The sequence below is a fragment of the Pteropus vampyrus genome, unplaced genomic scaffold (assembly GCF_000151845.1).
Source record: "Pteropus vampyrus isolate Shadow unplaced genomic scaffold, Pvam_2.0 Scaffold463, whole genome shotgun sequence".
In the NCBI taxonomy this organism is placed as follows: Eukaryota; Metazoa; Chordata; class Mammalia; order Chiroptera; family Pteropodidae; genus Pteropus; species Pteropus vampyrus.
The window spans coordinates 197,188-203,432 of record NW_011889244.1 but is presented as its reverse complement, the minus strand read 5'-3'; the positions used below and the strand labels follow the sequence as shown (position 1 = coordinate 203,432).

Below are 6,245 nucleotides of genomic sequence, written 5' to 3'. Positions count from 1 at the left end.
GAGTGACCTCTCCCATGTCACACAGCTGGTTGAGGCCCAGCTCTTTACTATTTCAGTGTGGGGCTCCAGGGAAGAAATGTGAGGCCTAGGGACACTGGGGGGACTTTTGCTCACTTACTGTGTGAGCTTTTGTTTCTTCCTCTTTAAAATATGCACAATATAGTCATCTTCTCTGAATCCTGTGAAAACTGAGCAAGATAGCAGGTCTTGGTACTTGTAGAGGCTCAAGAAATGAGGTGCCTCATCCTTCAGCCCTCTCTTCAGTGTCCCTCTGCACATGGGGGACTAATGCCGCAGCCTGGTTGAAGGCCTCAGAGGAGCATTTTGGATCAGGGATCCTGGTCCTTTCTGTGCCCAGGATTCCTTTGGCAGTCCGGTAAAGCCCGTGGAAGTTTTGTCACAATGTTCCAAATGCATAAACTGAAATATGTAGAATTACAAAAGCTGCCAGTTTTACTGAAATAGTTATTGAAAGAATTTCAAAAATAAATTTGTGACATAGTATTCTACCACCTTCTCTAACAATGCATTTAATAACCAGATCTAATGGCAAATGTAATAACTACCATAATTTCCAAGTTGTGATAAGTGTAAACTATATTTCAAGAGATCAGCAGCAACTGTTAGAATATGAAAGCATCTTGTTTTCTATTGGTGACAGAAGCACAGGTATTGCCAATACTATCGAGATATAGTAGAGAAATACTAATTCACTTAGAAGTCAGTGAAAATGTATCTACTCCTCCATATATAAGTTCTCAAATACCCCCAAATCTGTCCATGGATCCCAGGTTAAGAGTAGAAGCAGTTGGCTAAAATATACGTTACTGTGAATTAAGTACATTTTAAAGGTAGGCAATTGGGGGTATGGAATAAAACCTTCCTTCAGACAGAGTGGGTTTGACAGTACATGGGCCTTATTTTTGCTTGAATCTGCACAGGAGGGCTTTCTGGAATACATATATGAGGTATTTTTATGAATGAGGTAACCAAGACCCTGGGCAGTCAAGTGACCTATCTGAAAGCCCTAAGGAGTAAGCAGCAGAAGTTAGCTCGAACTCTTCAGGGTCCCTGACTCTGATCTTAGGTGGTCTCCATCTCATTGTGTCCCCTTTTTCATCTACCTTCTGCTGATGAGGTGAACACAGCCTCCCTCTGTTGAGCTCCGCTCCCCCAACCCTCACAGTACATTACACTCCTGCCCCCCAGTGGCTCAGTGTGGCTTACTGTTTCATAGCTGTGAAGAAGCTACTTGGGAGGATTTGGCTGGATGGCAGGAGAGAACCCTACTCAGACGAGAGCTGAAGAGGAAGGCTGGTTCACCATCGATGTAGAACAGGAAAAAGCTACTGACATTTACTGGGGGTGAGAAAGTGAGGCTCAGAAGCCCTCTTAGCTCTCCTTTAGCAGGATGGATAAACTAGGCCATGTAAAGCCTTTGGCAATGGAGCTGCCCACATATTGTCCATGGGAATTGATGTGGAGAGGACTTCTTTGCTGCCCCACTGTTCTGGGGTCACACAGTGGAAAGAATGCAAGCCTTAGACTCAGAGGACCTGGCTGTTTCCCCTACTTGCTTTGAGACCTTGAGCAAGTTTCTTCACTTTTATGAGCCCATTTTCTGAATTGTGAAAGAAGACTAAAGAACGGGAAGTCTTCTCTGTTCTCAGGAGTCATGGGTTAATGTGGGCAAAACTGTCGTGTGAGCTCTAAAATATTATATAGGTGTTAATTATAATTAACAGAAAAATATAGTTTTTCCCAAGTCACATTTGTATGGTTGTCTTCTAGAACCATCTTATTTGGACTCAGCTTTAATTAAATCAGGAGACCTACACACTCCAAGGAGCTTGATCTTGCTCAATTACTGCTCTTTTCTGACCTGAACCAGGCATATATATTTTTCTGCATACATTAATGAGATTAATGAGGACTATATATACACATACACTGGCTGTGATATTAAATCCTTTTTTTAAAAAATGGAAACATTACTTTTATTCACAAGTTAGGGACACAATGGACAAATTCACAGAACAACAGAAATAAGACAGTTTGAAGACTGGAGTATAACATTGCAGCAGACAGCTTAAACTCTTCATCTTCATCTTCTCCCTCACCAGTATCTGCTCCAACTTTCTCATAGCCCTTTTCAAGGGCAGCAGCATACTCATAGGCCTCGGAAAACTCTCCTTCCTCCATGCTCTCATCCACATACCAATGAACAAAGGCACGTTTGGCATACGTCAGGTCAAACTTGTGGTCCAGGTGAGCCAGGCCTCAGCAACAGCTGTGGCGTTGCTCAGGATGCACACAGCTCGCTGTGCTTTAGCCAGGTCTTGACCAGGTACCACAGTGGGAAGTTGGTAATCGATGCCAACTTTGAAGCCAGTGGAGCACCAGTCCACAAACTGGATGGTACACTTGGTCTTGATGGTGGCAATGGCAGCATTGACATCTTTGGAAACCACATCGCCACAGTACAACAGGCAGCAAGCCCTGTATTTACTGTGGTGATGGTCACATGTCACCATCTAGTTGACTGGCTCAAAGCACGCATTGGTGATCTCTGCTGCACTAAGCTGTTCATGGTAGGCTTTTTCAGCAGAGGTGACAGGGGCACATGTGGCCAGAAGGAAGTGGACCCAGATTGGTCTGGAATTTTGTCAGATCAACATTCAGGGCTCCATCAGATATGAGTGAAGTGGTGATGGAGGACACTATCTAGCTAATAACACGGTTAAGATTAGTGTAGGTCAGGCGCTTAATGTCGAGATTTCTACGACAAATGTCATAGATGGCCTCGTTGTCAACCAGGAGGGCACAATCAGAGTGCTCCAGAGTGGTGTGGGTGGTGAGGATGGAGTTGTAGGGCTCAACTACAGCTGCGGAAACCTAGGGGGCTGAGTAAATGGAGAACTCCAGCTTGGACTTCTTACCATAATAGACAGAGAGATGTTCCACCAGCAGGGAGGTGAACTGAGAATCAGTTCCCCCACCAAAGCTGTGCAAAACCAAGAAGCCCTGAAGACCTGTGTACTGGTTGACCAGCTTCTGAAATTGGTCCAAGACAAGGCCATTGATCTCTTTGCTGATGGTGTGGTGTCTGCAGGAGTAGTTGTTGGCAGCATCTTCCTTGCCTGTGAGGAGCTGCTCAGGGCGGAAGAGCTAGCAGTAGTTGCCAGTGCAAACTCCATCAATGACTGTGGGTTCCAGGTCTACAAACACTGCCTTGGGCATGTGTTTGCCAGCACCTGTCCCACTGAAGAAAGTGTTGAAGGAGTCAACTCCTCCTCCAATGGTCTTGTCATTTGGCATCTGGCCATCAGGCTGGATACCATGTTCCAGGCAGTATAGTTCTCAGCAGGCACTCCTGATCTGGACACCACCATGGCCAACATGGAAGCGATGCACTGACTCATGACTGAGATTTGTAGGACTCCGCAGGGTTAGAAGAGGCGAGAGGACGGCGACAGGACCTCCCACTGACAGACTACCAAGGAGTCTAGGAGAGAAGTCTAAGATATTAAATTCTTAAGAGCTTATGGCACCATAGACTTCACAAATGTCCTTTATATATCTTTCTTTAGATCCTCACAACCCTATGAGATGGGTATTTTTCTCATTTTATAGATGAGGAAACCGAGGCTCACTTATACAGAGAATTAGTGGTCTCGTGTGTCCAGGAGTCCATCTTCTGACTCTTTTTCAGTATTTACTTGTATGAGAATTAAGACAGACTCATTGAGGGGTGGAAGCAGCAGGATGAAAAGGGCTGGGGAGGTATTGAAATCCTTACTTGAAGGAAACACTCTTCAAGAGTGTTTCCCTTATTCTTGGATTTTCATCCCTGTGCCCAGTCGGCTGCCCTTACTTATGGTTGGTAAATGTCACAGCTCCTAAAATAGGCTTTAGGGAGACACTATCTGAAATGACTTTTTCTGTTCTGGAGATGCCAAAGGCAGAAGCAGCAGCAGCCACTTCCTGCTGCTGCTGCTTCCTTCCTTCCTTTTCCTCCTCCTCCTCCTCCTCCTCCTCCTCATTATTATTATTATTATTGTTATTATTATTATTATTATTTATTTATTTTGTCCTGAATGCTCTCTGCTTTATACTTGTGTGGTGCCCTGTTGTGGTCAGAGAAATGAACTACAGATGCACAAACATTTCTGGGCTCTCACTTGTTATCAACAGGCATCTTATAAGTGACACATGGCAATCTAGTAGGATCGTCACTCGGTGTACAGTGACCTTGTTTTAGGGATCTGCCCCAGGCACAGATGGGGGCGTTGTGCATCAAACGTTGGTTTTCAGAAGCGAAGCATCTTTATATTCCACAGTGCTTCATTCCCCAGACCTCAGACACTTGGATCTCCCAGGCCCCAGACAAAGCTAAGAAAAGCTGAGATGATGTTGGAGAGTGCCGGTTCAAGAAACAGGATACCTGATCTTAACTCAGTTACTGACTTTCTGTGAAACCTTGAGCAGGTATTTTACATTTTATGTGAGGCAACTTTTATAAGCCTCAAAATATCCTGTGAGCTAAGTATTATGCCCATTTTGCAGATGAAGTGGAGGCATAGACAATTTAAATCAGTGGTTCTAAAACTTTCATTTTATTATCCGTTTACACTCTTAAAAATTATAGAGGACACCAAGGAACTTTTGTTTATGTGGGTTATATTTACCCATACTTACCACATTAGAAATCAACATTAAACTTAAAAAATACTTATTAATTCATATAAAAATAACAATAATGAATGTATCATGTGTTGATATATATAAGAAACTTAGAGAGAAAAATGGCGGTTTTATATTTTTCAAATCTCTATCATTGCTTTAAATCATTAAAAGACATGGCCTCTCAAAAACTCTACTGTACACTCATGACAGAATGAGAGTGAAAAAGGAAAATAATATCTTAATGTTTTTTATGAAAATAGTTTCGACATCGTGGGTCACCTGAAAATGTCTTGGGGGACTCCCAGAGATACCAAGGCCATATTTCAAGAAGCATTGGCTTAAATAATTTGCCTGTGGATGCACAGGCAGTGTGAAGTGGTGGAACTGGGACTCCCGGCCAGGTTTGTTTGACCTCACAGTTCTCTAGCCACATTCACTGCCTCCCTCACCCTCTCTGGGCAGAAGGGGCCTCTGCAAAATGAGAGGGGAATTCTGCATGGCCTAAGGACACTTGGCTCTGATACTTCATGAATCTGGATGGTGGCAGCTTTGGACAGTTTTCATTCCCAGGCTGCTGCCCACATAGGCAACCCATGATGTTTGAGCTTTAGCGGGCTGAAACAGGGCATCTAAAAGAACAGAGAAAGATCAGTGATGGTCTCCCATTCTCACATCCTCTTGAGAAGACAGCTCTGTGAGTCCTGAACTTTTCCTATAAAAGAAATGTCCTACTTCACCCCTAACTTGCGGCATCACCTGTCTCAGTTCTTGACACAAATTCACCCTTAGGCCAGGAGAATGGGAATGGGCAAAGATCACCATTCCAACTGCCTGCTTTACGACAAAGTTCTGAGGATGGACCTCTTTGAATTTCACTTTCCCTCCTTCCTCAATACATTCTTGAAATGCTATTGAGCAGAGAAAGGTTTATAAAAAGGCATTTCAGGTGGAAGGAATAGAATAGGCAAAGTCGCAGAAGCAGGAAAGTCCAGAACCTAGGAAAGTTTTGATATTCAACTGGTATTTTGACTAGTCTTCTTGACTAGTCTCTTTATTCCCATTTGTCCTAAACATTGACTATGCCAGAGTAATTTAAAATGTTTATTTCACTTGCCACTCCCCTGTCAAAAAACCTTCCCTTGTTCCTTCTCGGTTGAAATCAAACATTGCAATCTGGCATCCAAGGTCCTTGACCACTCTTATTTCAACCTGATTTCCTGTTGTTTCTCTACATGCGTCCCTTGTCATAGTTATCATGTGCTCCCTTCCATTCCTATAACCTGGGCTGTCTGTTTCTCTAGCATTTTACCTGCTTCAAGAAGCCTCCCTGACTGATATAGCCCAGAGAGGCCCCTCAGGCTTCAGAATGCCTAGAGCATTCCATTAGTACCTCATTCTTGGCCTTTTTTTGGAAATCACCTGACATTTTTACTGGCCCAAGGGAAACCCTCAGCCACCTTTACCAGAAGCTCCCTGAAAGAGGGAGCAGCATCTTATCCTTTTTCACTGCCTTCTCTCTTTGCTCCCCATTATCCACTAGGGATTATAGTGGTTGGTAT

The 6,245-nt window shown here is 43.7% G+C and overlaps 1 pseudogene; it reads right to left on the bottom strand.

Moving 5' to 3' along the window:
* Positions 1–2,001: 2,001 nt before the first annotated feature.
* Positions 2,002–3,514, bottom strand: LOC105306909 (annotated as a pseudogene).
* Between the last annotated feature and the right edge of the window lie 2,731 nt (positions 3,515–6,245).